General features: G+C 38.1%; 1 long non-coding RNA gene across 1 annotated transcript; it reads left to right on the top strand.

The window, feature by feature from the left end:
• Positions 1-52: 52 nt before the first annotated feature.
• Positions 53-9,070, top strand: LOC131814050 (uncharacterized). The gene is made up of 3 exons (XR_009347105.1): positions 53-3,435; positions 3,967-4,074; positions 8,807-9,070. It is a non-coding gene; the product is annotated as an uncharacterized LOC131814050 (long non-coding RNA).
• The last annotated feature ends 2,384 nt before the right edge of the window (positions 9,071-11,454 follow it).

The following is an 11,454-nucleotide window of genomic DNA, read 5'->3' as shown; positions in this document are numbered from 1 at the left end:
AAATTTTTAAAATTTTAATACAATTTGAGGAGCAAAGGAATGTTTAGTGAAAATAAAATAAGATGCCCATTTGAAGTGTAGACAGTTTAATTTGTAAGGTTAATTATAGGAAAAAAGAATATACGTAAATCCTCATTTATACCTCCTAAATTCCGTACAATCATTAAGTCGTCACTATATTTCCATATCCATGTTGTGGTCATGGTCCTTGGTATCCTGATTTCTAAAGAACAGTGAAAATTATGCATCCAGAGCAGAAGTCTTAGAATCCCACCCCACTTCTACATACTACCAGAATATTTCGGATCTCTCTCTATTCTTCTATTATTTTAGCACCCACGTCAGTGTATCTTTAATTCTGAAAATTTCAGCTAACATCAGATCAATTAGATGGGAGAAAAAACATATGTGTAAAATTGGAAAAAAAATCACTGAGATGAAAAAGGGACAAAAAAATACACAATCAAAGTTGTGTACTTCGTAAAGTCTTTTCTCCCCTACATGTGACATAAAAGTGTATCTTACTTCTGTGTCCCTCCAAAAATGTCTGAATTCTAAGTTAATGGAGATTTTTGAATATTATTTGAACTTTAATCACTAAGATTTCCTGGCTATTAGGGACAACACATTCTATGGAAACGGACACACAGGTAGAAGGGCCATGTTTCTCTAGCATCCTCATCCTTCTCATCTCAGGACACTGGATCCATTAGTGGAGAAATGGAGGAAGTCATTTCTAAATGTCTTACTGAAGGAAATAAGCTTCAGGAGGAAGGAAATCAGAATAAATAAGAAGGAAATAAGAATAAAACATTCTTACACTACCCAAAATATCATCACTTGAAAAGGGGCAGGGAACTAACAGCAAGCCACCAAAGAATGAATCCATCATGGCACCATATCTTAGATCATTCCTGAGCTACTTCTCAAAAGAGTTCATAAAATGAGGTTTAGATTTCTATTAGCATATTATATTTTAACTGTAAAAAGCATCTACCAATAGAGCATCAGGGTGAGCCTCAGAGCTCTTAGTGAGCTCTGTTTCCAGCTACACATTGACAGTCATCTCTGCTGTATGGAAAACCACCATACACAGATCTCACCCCTGGAGACAAGCAGCACTGTGGAGATGGAAATGGGCATAACCAAATTTTAAAAATCATAGTTTAACACAAATAATGAGCAAAATGTCTGATGGGGTAGGGGATAAGAGGCCTGGAGGCTTTGAGGTGAGCTCTGAGAGACAGCCTGGGATGATATATTTAGTTAAAAGGTGAAATTATTACCTTTCTTCTAGGAAATGAGTCAAGGTTTGGAAGAAGAGGTAGAAGTTTTATAACTTTTTGGAGCAAAGGGAAAGAGTTTAATAAACTGTGTTGGGAGACATGAAGACATGTTCCAGGCAAACATTAATGAAGTGAATCTCTCAGGACCAAGGAGCTCCATCCAGCATAAACTCACCCAGTGGAAACATGTTTTAATATTGCTCAATACTAGCTGTGTTAGAACATATTGTACCCTTTGTTTGAGAAGTCCACTTCATGTATCCCCTTCCTGAATTTCAGAAAGCCATGTGGTTGACCCTTCCACTCTTTCCAGGACCCCATTTTCCCATTCTTCAGCCATACTAGGCCAGTCCATAAATCTAGGTGTACTTTCAGCACTTTCTCTGCACATGCTCTTGAAGGTGTCATTTTCTTTTGTGAAGCATCATTCCCTTTGATCTTTTTTTAATGCTCACTAAATGCTAACTCCTTTTCAAATATTCTCCTCATCCTTCTAATTTGATTTTAATCTCTTCCTCCTCTGGACACCGTTAGCATTTTCTTCTTATGATGAAATTGAACCTTTTTCATCATATATGAGGGTTATCTTGCCCTAATCAATGCTCACTTCCAATATATTATCAAAGTTTAAGGATATATGGACATTTACTTTAACATTCTTTGGGTCCTTGCCTGTAGATAGCATAACTCTTGCACACATGATGGCTTAGTAAATAGTTGTTGAATGAAACAGGATTGATGTTATAAAAATGGACTCTTTCTGGAGTACTCCTTTACTGAGAGGTAGGACCAGGGTTTGATACAGCACGGGATTCCTGGGGCTGGTTTAGAAGTGGGGGTGGTATGGACTAGGGTTGCAGAATTTGGTGCTAAGGGGATTCATAAGACTACTTTAGTATGAAGCCAGATATGAGAATGAAACAGATAATTCAAAAAAAAAATCAACCAAAGAGACAGCAACCATGAGTTCATCAGCATGGACAGTTGGTTGGGCAGAGAAATGACTAAAAAGTACAGTTAAAGAGTCTTCTGAAGGCCACTGGAATAAAAAGATTAGAACCTCGTTAAAGGATTACATGGAATAAGCTTCTTGTGACACTTTCTTCCTCATCTAGTAAAACTTCAAACCAGCATTTGCCATCATCTTAGTTCAGATATCATCAACATGGCTTGGTATAAGTTCTTAGTAGCTACTCTGGGGGGTCATCTGCTTTCCTTAACCTTTAATATAAGACTTCGAAAATATTCTTCCAATGCTTTGTTGTTATCTATAAGATACTGAAACCCTAGAAACAGGGTGAGGTTAGCAGTTTTCTCTACTTTGGGTCAAACTGAGTGGGGTAGACTAAGCATTGATTCTTCTAATGAGTGACAAACAGCCTGGCCTGCCAGAACTTGATTATCAGGGTACGTCTCTTTTGACTTTGATTTTTGTGTGGATTCTGGATCTAGAGATTATCATGAGTTCTGGCAAAAAGAGTTCTAAATGTAAATACTTAGTGCAAGTCATACTTATTTTTGCTGAAAAACTTTGTGGTTTGATGTGTCTCTGAGTTCACGATACTTTGCTTATGCAATGAAATAATAATGCCAAGGAGCCTCATTTGCAAAATCTTGAAGGTAGTAAACCCAATACAATACGTTTTTGAATTTCTTTTTTTAAATTAGTTAATTAATATTTCTTGTTTGTGAGAAACTCAGGGCTGAAGAAGACAGTGTTATTCCCTCTAAGTGCCTACACTCTATGCTTTGGGCTGCTTATCCTATCAGAGCAATTTGTCTTGAGGGATCAGTGCTTTCCACAGTTCCAACAAGACCCTACAGTCTAAGAAAAATATTAATAGTGACATCACAGGTCTCTCATTCTTTTTGAAGTGTTTCTGTAAAATGAAAACGATAAAAAGCACTAGTTGATGAGTCTGTGTCAAGGACAAAATGGTAATTATTGCCATTTATTCTGCAGACCCAGGAGTGCCTCTTCTAATCCTGGTGTGAAGGAGAAACCAAGAGTGGAAATGCACAGGATAAAGTTCCTCACTCCTCCTAGTGCTCCTGACTTTTCAGGCATGTCTGCCCTCTTGTGGCCATGATCCAGAGTCGCTTTATGGAAGGTGTGACCAGAGAAGAACCAAGGAGCAAGTCTGGGTGGGTAAGGAACAGCCTTGTCCTCAGCCTCGTCCTCTGTAGGAGATATTGGCCACATCCCTTTTACCTGTCTCCAGTACCTGGAATAGTGGAAAGCACCTTTGGAGGCGAATAGACTTAACTGTGTCATTTACCACCAACCTGAGCCAATTTATCTGAACTCTCTGGGGGTCAGTTTCCCCATTTATACAATAGGGAGAACAATACCTAATTTGAAACTTCTTGTGAAGGCTAAATGAACTAAGTTATGTAAAACAGTCTGCACAGTATCTGGCACATTTTAAGCACTTTAAAAAAGACTTTTATTGCCTTCAAACTTTATTCATATTTCTGGGTTCATATTGGCAGTTTACTTGGGGCTGGCAATATATATTTCATCCCTATTCAAATCATCTTACATCCTTCTCCAAGAAAAACAATGTTCTCTTTCTAACTCTTCTGAAGGGAAAACAGTTGCCCTAGAATTGTAAGTTTTGCAATTATAGAGGGTTAGATAAATATGCCCATCTTAACTTGTTCTCATTTTTCTTTACAGATTTGCTGTTTTAACTGGGGACTCATGCTTGCCCAGCAGAACTTTTGGATGAGGCACCTTATGCACCTCTGAGGACAAGGGCTCTCTTGTTTTCTAGGCATATGCCCGGTATGAGCAGGTCTTTAAAAGCTGAGCACAAGTGAAGTTCGCTGGGTAGCCTTTCTCTCCACTTTCCCTTTGGTCCAACTTTCACATCCGAAACCAAAGGACTGCATGGCCAATCATGTCACTCTCTCTGTGCTTTCTTGGGAAGAGGCCTATTTGAGGAAAGAGACATAATCCCAAGGTGGATTTTTTTTTTTTTTTTTTTTTTTTTTAGTGCTATCAGAATCTTTCAGGCATTTGAGGGATAGGTCTTTAATCTCACAGGGGTGACAAACTGACCTCACACAAGTTAGCCTCCCATTGGTGCACTGTAGTCTGCTAGTACCAGTTCACAAGAGCCGATTATGCTTCTCTTCCCAACTTTGCACTGGGCAAAGATCTGAAAGGAGGTAAAGGAATGAGCCATTCAGTTATCTGAGAGTAAACTGTTCCAGGCGGAAGGAACAAACAAATGTCTGGCATGTTTGAGAAATATCAAGGAGGCTGGTATGACTCAAAAGAATGAGCAAGGAATGGATCTAAGGTCTGATAGGTAATCGTGATTCCAGCTTTCTCTCTGAAACAAAAAGCAGGGTTTGAGTGGAGCAGTAACCCAACATGTTTAACAGGATCATCTGGTTTCAGTGTTCAGACAAGGGTATAGGAAGGCAAGTGTAGAAGCAGGAGAACAGTTAGGAGCTCTTGCAGTTGTCCAAGTGAGAGATGCCCATGGCATGGAGAAGTTTGATGGTAATGAAAGAAATGAGATCCTGGATATAATGTAACAATAAAGCTAGAAGATTTTCTGAAAGATTGTCTGTTGTGTGCTAGAGAAAGACAAAAGTCAAGGATGAGTTCAAATAAATTGGCCTGAACAATTAGAAGGATAAAGTTGCCATGGCTAAGAGGGGAAGACTATGGGAAGAGCTGATTTTAAAGAATAGTCAGGAATTGGATTTTGGACATGTTAAGTTTGAGATATCTCCTAGATACTCAAGAGGAGATGTCAGTTTGATATGTGATTACATAACCTGGAAATCAGGGGAAAATTTCAGGCTTGAAGTAAATTCTTCTATGTAAATACATGAAAAGGAATATTTTAGGTTTTGACCTAGGATCTCCATTATAAGGCTGCAATTACCCCAGAACTATTGGACCAGAAAAAGATCTGTCACTAGACAAGATTGTACTTGAATCACCCAAGGACATAAATGGTAATTTATCCTATTTTAATGACATTGTCATCCACAGGTCTCATTTTTGCCTACCATCATTATCATCACAACCACCACTTTCATCACCATCCAACAGCCACTTTCCGCCAATTCTTTCTACATAGTTCATCTTAGAGTGATTGTTCTACTTTTACTTACCAACTTTTCATATACCTCATTATTAAAGCTACCCAATACCTTATGCATATTTCTACAATATTAATTGTCTTCATGCTCAGTCTTTCACAGCTTCTTTCCACTATATATTTTACTTATCCTTTTTTGGTTTTGAAGGATGCTTATAATTTAATAAGTCAACTGAAGGTATTTATTGAGTGTGGTTGTATGCCAGCCAGATATTACCTTTTGGAGGTATAATGGTGAGCAAGTTAGACTCTATCATTGCCCTCAGGGAGCCTGCAGTGTAATAGAGTCATATGGCGGAGACAATAAACAACAATTAGAACTCAATGTCACAAACGCCATGAGAAGGAAAGTGCAGAGTCCTCTTCATCCACATCTTCTAGCTTAGGTCTTCCTTCCCTTATTTTATATGTGCTCCCAGGGGATCTCATTCTCTCTCCTGGATTCAATTAATGACTCCCATGTCCATCTCAAATCTTTCTAAACATAGCCACCACATGTCTATTGGATCTCTCAAGAGTCTCACAATCAGTTTCAAACTCAACATGTCAAAAACTGAACCAATCACTTCTCTTATCTCCTATACACAAATACTTACACCTTAGTTCTTTTCTTATGTCCTAGGGCACTATTATCTGCAGCACTGTTAAATCAATTGCCCACCTAGACATCAGAGCATTAGTCTTGGCTTCCTGATCTACCTCACCCCACTTTAGTAACTTGCCACTAGTTCTATTCATTCTTTCTTTTAAATAGCTCTTGAATTATGCTGAGTGAAGTAAGTCAAGCAGAGAGAGTCAATTATCATATGGTTTCACTTATTTGTGGAGCATAATAAATAACATGGAGGACATAGGGAGATGGAGAGGAGAAGGGAGTTGAAGGAAATTGGAAGGGGAGATGAACCATGAGAGACTATGGCATTTGATAAAATCCAGCATCCGTTCCTGATTAAAATGCTTCAAAGTATAGGGAGAGAGGGAACATTCCTGAACTTCATAAAATCTATCTATGAAAGACCCACAGCAAATATCATCCTCAATGGGAAAAGGCTTGCAACCTTCCCGTTGAGATCAGGAACATGACAAGGATACCCACTCTTAACACTCTTGTTCAATATAGTAGTATTAGAAGTCCTGGCAACAGCAATCCGACAACAAAGAGAAATAAAAGGTATCCAAATTGGCCATGAAGAAGTCAAACTCTCTCTTCGCAGATGACGTGATTGTTTATATGGAAAACCCAAAAGACTCCACCCCTAAACTACTAGAATTCATACAGCAATTCAGCAACGTGGCAGGATACAATGTACAGAAATCAGTGGCTTTCTTATACACTAATCATGAAAATACAGAAAGGGAAATTAAAAATCGATTCCATTTACTATAGCACCAAGAACCGTAAGAGACTACGGACTCTGAAAAACAATCTGAGTGTTTTGAAGGGGCAGGGGGTGGGAGGTTGGGGGAGCCAGGTGGTGGGGATTATGCAGGGCACGTATTGCATGGAGCTGGGTGTGGTGCATAAACAATGAATTCTGTTACACTGAAAAGAAAATTTTAAAAAAAGTATATGAAAAAAAATAGCTCTTGAGTCTGCTCAGTTGTCTTTATTCCTACTGAAATGACCAGTAAATAACAATGGTTAATGTTTACTGGATCTTTGTCACGTACCAGGTTCTATCCTAAGTGCTTTAAATGTATTTCTGCATTCATTCCTCTGAATAATGCAACTGGGCTCTAGTGTTATTCTCATTTTTACAGATAAGGAAAATGAGGTATAAAGAGGCTAAGCATTTTGCACCTACCACAAAGAAGGTAGGTGAAGGAACCTTGCAGCATGAACCAGTGTCATTAGCCACTGAACCATCAGGTTAGGCAGCTGTATCAACTCTCCTCTGGATTTCAATGCATGCCAGTCTCCAACCGTACCCCTTTTCCAAGCTTCACTTCACACCAGAGTGAAGTATTTCCAATTAAAGTTCTTTAGTTTAACTCCCTGCTACTCACAGGAAAAATTCCGAAGTCACATAATGTAGCTTTTCACATTATTCTCCATACTCTGGCCTCTGATTATTTTTAGAACCTTCTCATCACCTCCCTCTCTCACCTGCCACACAGCCCTAAAGCACTGTCTTTAGATCCACAGGCATACTTCCTATTATCTCTGGGTCTTCTCACATGTTTCCACTTTGGGAAATCTTACTGCATGACTGATCACCTTCTTCACATATCTCACTGTTTTTTTTTTTTTTTTTCTTCCTGGAAATATAACATTTTATCATTTAAGTTTCAGTTCAGATATCTCTTCTTCTAGGAAGGCCTTCTCACCCTGATTCCCCAAGTCTGGGTGAAATAATGTGGTAGGCAAGATAATGGTTCCCCAAATATGTCCATGTCTTAATGCTGAAACCTGTAAATATATGACCTTGTGTTGCAAAAGGGACTTTGCAAGATGTGATTAAGTTAAGGAGACTGGGGTGGGGAGATGATCTTGAATTACCCAGATGGACCCAATGTAATTACAAGAGTCCTTATAAAAGGGAATCAGGGGGGGAATTAGAATCAGAGATGATGTGACAATGGAAGCCAAGGTCAGAATGATGAAGCAATGAGCCAAAAAACACAAGGAGCTCCTAGAAACTGGAGAAGACAAGGGAGCAGATTCTTTCCAAAGGATCACAGCTGTGTAGACACCATGACTTAGCCCCATAAGCCTCATTGTGGACGTCTAACCTTCAGAACTGTAAGATTAAAAAATCTGCATTGTTTTAAGCCAATTGGTTTGTGGTAATTTGTTGCAGAAGAAAACTAATTAGAAAACTAATACAGATAGCTTTTTGCATACCTCCATACCTTTCTTTCCTTTTTATGTCTTAAGACTCTTAAGATGACTTTTAATAGTCTGATTACTTGTTCATCTCCCCAGTAGCCCATGAGATCTGTAGAAATCAGTATTACTCATTATACTCTTAAGGGTCAACACAGTTCTTGGAACATAGCTGATGGCAATTAATATTTTTTAGGTAAGTGTTTGTCAAATGTATAGAAATGTTATAATTGATTTTCTGTGTTTCTCAATAAACTGTAATGAGAGATTAAGTGTAGTGCTTTTTGGTAGGTTTTCTTCAAATAAATATATATATATATATATATATATATATATATGGAAAGAGCTATGGTTACTGCTCTTTGTAAGATCATTCTTAGCTTTGTTTAGGTTTGCTTGACTTAGAACACCTGGGAATCCACTCTTTCATAAAGTACTTTCTTGCCTTTGTACTCCTGCGACACAAGATCTCTTTTTATGAAAAGCTTAAAATAAAGACCTTTCTCACCTACCAGCCTCTCTTCTCTGAACCTGCAGGTTATTGACCTCAAACTATCTATGATTAACAGGTGGTGTGAGAATCGTTTGGAGGAACTCTTAAAGCTAGATTTTCCCCCGTCTTGGCATGGACCTACAGTATCAGGATCTTTATGAAAGGGGCCTCCTTCTCCAGGTGATTCTGATGCAGATCCAAGTTGGGAACTTCGGAGACTCAACCCTACAAGATGAGGTGCAAATGTCACTCTGACCACTAGATGTCAGACTTTTACCCTGCACTCCATGGTTAAGCTACAGAAAACTTAGCCACACCCCTCCCTCTTCTACTTCCCACTTGAAGGTAAATTGGGTGTTCTGGGCCAAGTGCAAGGATATGTATTTTCATATGCATTATCCCATTGAGCTTCACACTGCAAAAATCACACTGCAAGTTAGACATTATCCCCAATTTATAGATGAAGAAACAGAGGCACAGTGGGACAGCTCGCTAACTGACTCAACTGGGATAATTCCAAAACCCATGTTCTTTCCATTTAACAATGCTGTCTTAATCGGATTGGTTTAGACAATTAACTGCCTTGTGTATAGAAGGATTTTGGTGACTATTTAACACAGTAGCAAACAAAAGACAAACAAACAAAAATCAAATATCAGATCCAGGTAAAATTTGTAGGTTCCTTTCAAAGCAACTTGATTACTGTAACTTACCTATTTCTATTTTCATAAAAGGGTATAAAAGGAGAAATAAAAAAAATGAACTCATTTTTTTTTATGTGGTGTGTTTTAAATTTCCTGGCTGGTGTTTGGAGATTGAATAAGCAAAATCAAATGCTAGACACACCAAAAAGGTAATCACATTCAAGATAAACAAATATGGTCACCTATGAAATGTGATATTGTAAGGCTAGGAGTGGAGTCCCACAAAAACTGACTCTAAGAGTGTGTCCCTCAGAGCCATCTATTCTAGGGTCATACATTAGGACCTTCTCAGGGCATGGTTTAAATATGTCTCTTACATGTATGGAGTGCATTTGTGAAAGAAGAGGACATTTAGGTCTTTTCACCCCCATTTTAATGAGAACAACCAAATATTATTGACTCTATATATTGGTACTTTACATAAGATTCAATTTTAGAAGTGGTTAAAAAGTAGAAACTTTTACTGTAGGTCATCCTACAAACTGATAAACAATTACAACACTTTGTGTAGACTTTCCCTCTGCAACATGTTAAATAATGTACTTTACATTTATTCTTAAGATTCTTTAGTTAAGGAAAAAATGTTTAAGGTTCTCAATAAAAAAAATGAAAACTAGGGATTAAAACAATTACCCTCAAGATAAATCTTCAGATAGAAATTTAACCTTGCCTATCCTATTTTTTTTTTCCGTTAAAATCTAAAAGGTTGTACCAACACAAATGATGGAACTAAAGATGAGAAATAAAGAACTAAAAATGAGAAATCCCTCCTTTTTAGCACTCTGTCCTGATTTAGGGGCGTGATATGTGACAAGGTGCTGTGAGGGTCTGTGAAATACGCTGTATTGAGGGGAGGGGCATTGTGGGCTTGTATGTTTGGTTACTGAATATCTCCTAAACCATCCTCTCTTGTCTCTGCCCACGTTTTAGACTTATAGAAAGATGTTGTAAAGACTGGGATCAGCACATTAAGCTTGTATGATTACTACCATGTTTCCCTTTCTGAGCTGCTTAGGATCAAAAAGAAAAAAAAAAGGATAGAAAAAATTAATGTCAAGTATAATGTAAGATTGAAATCACAGCGTAGTTGAAACAAATTAGAACCACATTTCTAACACCAAAGTTCAATAACCAAAGGAAACCACCTTTATCCCCTTAGAGAACTATATTTCTGTCAAGTTTGGGGAAGGCTAAGGGGAATACTCAGGCCATTTGGCCACCGTTCAAAACTAAGACTAGATCTCACCAAGAATCCGATGGCCTTTCTGCCATTCATCTCCCTTGAATTACACCTCATCTCATCCCTTCACAGGGCACCACATCTCTTAGGGGCAGAAGCTGATGGCAGCATTTCCCAGAGATCTGTGAAGATACCATACCTCTCCTGGTAAGTCTGCAGGAAACTTCTTGGTTCTTGGGGCAAAAAGGGACAGAATCAAGGATATTATATTTTAAGAATGGACACCATTTATAAAACTTCACCAAACAGTTCTGTCTAGAATAGTTATTCTTATTTCTCGGCTTCCTTGTGTTCTCTTAGAGTTCATATTCCAAGGGTAAATACTTCCATATTATTCAATATTTGACTATTTTTTAAAAAAAGTTTTCATCTTTCCAGACAGAAATGAAGACCTAGTTTCTGAGCTGTAGCATCTCAGAGAGAAGGCAGCTGACATGTAATGTTAAATACTCTTAGGGTCCTTCTCTGACTGCCCATTTTGATACCCAACAAAGTCATTCTCTGTCTTTTATATGTATTTTTTAATCATTTAACTCTTGGGATAATGAGGTATTATCATTTCTCTCTTTCTCAACCAATTATAATGTACATTCCATGAAGGCAGGGACCTAGAATAGTACCAGGCATATAATAGTTGTTCAATAAATATTTGTGGGGAGATGAGGAAGGGCTTATTCAAACAGTGAGTTGCTTACAGAGGGCCAGTGGGCAGCTTGGAAGAAGGACACCGACACCCAACACCAGAGCTTTCCCACAGGAATGCTCCTGAAACATTTAATA

This window comes from Mustela lutreola, chromosome 13 (genome assembly GCF_030435805.1).
Source record: "Mustela lutreola isolate mMusLut2 chromosome 13, mMusLut2.pri, whole genome shotgun sequence".
Classification (NCBI taxonomy): Eukaryota; Metazoa; Chordata; class Mammalia; order Carnivora; family Mustelidae; genus Mustela; species Mustela lutreola.
Note: the sequence above shows the minus strand (reverse complement) of the source record. Positions and strands in the feature narration are given on the sequence as shown.